General features: G+C 38.1%; 1 pseudogene; it reads right to left on the bottom strand.

The window, feature by feature from the left end:
- Positions 1-327: 327 nt before the first annotated feature.
- On the bottom strand, positions 328-1518 carry LOC125613331 (annotated as a pseudogene).
- Between the last annotated feature and the right edge of the window lie 462 nt (positions 1519-1980).

Below are 1980 nucleotides of genomic sequence, written 5' to 3'. Positions count from 1 at the left end.
TTTTTTTTTTTCGTTCTTTTTCTTGGGGGGAAGGGTACAAGGGATTGAATGGAGAGGGTTATGTTTTGTTTTTTTTTAACCACTGAGCTACATCTCCATCCCTTTTATTTTTCATTTTCAGACAAGACCTCCCTAAGCTGCTTAGGGCCTCACTAAGTTGCTGAGGCTGCCCTCAAACTCCTGATCCTCCTGACTCAGTCTCTCGAGTTGCTAGGATTACAGGCATGCATTATTTTTCTTTTTTTCTTTTTCTTTTTTTGGATACTGAAGATTGAACCCTGGGATAGATTACCACTGAACCACATCTCTAGCCCTTTTTATTTTGAGACAGGGTGTTGCTAAATTGCTTAGGGTATCACTAAATTGCTAAAGCCAGTCTCGAATTTGTAATCCTCCTTCCTCAGCCTCCTGATTCACTGGGATTACAGGTGTGCACTCCTACACACAGCTGGATTTTAAGCTTTAATATTTAATATTATTACTTTAGGAATTCATTTTCTCAAATCAACAACAGAGTACTAATTACATAAAAATACATAAATATAAAAGTAGTTCTCCATTTTCTGGTGGGGAGAGGAGGAAAACAATCCAAGTATAACTTCTAGAACAGTCAAGTTTTTTGTTTTAACTATATTAAACTGTGATCGTCCCATTTATTAGCTCTAACTTACATATTTAAAGAAACATTATTAGATAACTGCTACAATTTATGAATGTAAGGTGCCATTATTGAGTAAACAGATCCCTCCAAAGAGGATAGATGTGTCCCTTCTCTCACCAATTAATGAAGCAGTAATAAACATTTAGTCTGAGTTTATTATTAGATGACACACTGCTACAAACTCTTATCCACACTAATGTTTACTTTGTGACATGTGAGGTGGTTAGAACACACCAACAATCTAACAATCAACAACAAGCTTGGCTTGGTCTTCCGGTGAATACTGATCTAGTCTGTCTGAATCAGGTGATCTGACATTGGTGGCATCTTCTGTACTTGTTACAAAGTAAACATGGTGGCCACTGTCCCTGCACCTGACTTGGGCTTCTTCTATAGATACCTGCCATTCACTTATGTTGATCCTGTTGCCCAAAATCACAAATGGAAAGCTTTTCCCAGCTCTTTTACATCTGCAGAAAATATGAATTTTTTGTTTGTTTGTTTGTTAAATCAAGCTTTATTGATAAAATGGAATAGAAAATATGAATTCTTTCTTCCAGTTATTTAATTTCTGGAAGCTCTGTGAATCATCAACATTAAAAGTAAGCAGGCAACAGCTAGAACCTCTGTAAAATGGTATTCTTGGGCTTCCAAATGGCTCTTGACCAGCTGTGTCTTAAATCTGCATGGTAACAAAATGTTCACCCACCTCAAAATCTTGGTTTAAAAATTCCACACCTATTGTATGGAAGAGCTGGGCATTAAGCTTATTAGTTTTATATCTGTTCATGGGGAACTCTTCCCACCTCCACATCTCCCAGTAGAATTACTTTAAAAAGCAATGATTTTCCTGCCAGTTAATCTTACAAGTTTTTTTTTAATATTTATTTTTTAGTTTTAGGTGGACACAATATCTTTATTTTATTTTTATATGGTGCTGAGAATTGAACCCAGTGCCTCACACATGCTAGGCAAGCATGCTACCACTTGAGCCACATCCCCAGCCCCAATCTTACAAGTTTTGACTTCAGAACCCTTAATAGTTCAGTTCACGCATCACTACCTCATAGGATTGTTGGGAAGATTCACTCAGGTTATGGGACAAAAATGTTCTGTCACAGTGCCAAGCTCATTAGAGCACTGCAAGAACAGAAAGAGGGCCGGGGTCTGAGTAAGCAAGAGGGGACAGCAATGGCACTACCCGACTCCAGTTCTGGCTACTCCAGCATGGATGAAGGGAACATGGCCACCAGCCTAGGTAGGATAGGGGTGGTAGAGAACTTTTCATTTTTCATAAATAAACCATGCCCTAAGAAAAA

The sequence above is a fragment of the Marmota marmota genome, unplaced genomic scaffold (genome assembly GCF_001458135.2).
Source record: "Marmota marmota marmota unplaced genomic scaffold, marMar, whole genome shotgun sequence".
NCBI classification, from domain to species: Eukaryota; Metazoa; Chordata; class Mammalia; order Rodentia; family Sciuridae; genus Marmota; species Marmota marmota.
The sequence above is the reverse complement of the archived record's forward strand: the minus strand, read 5'-3'. Positions and strand labels throughout refer to the sequence as shown.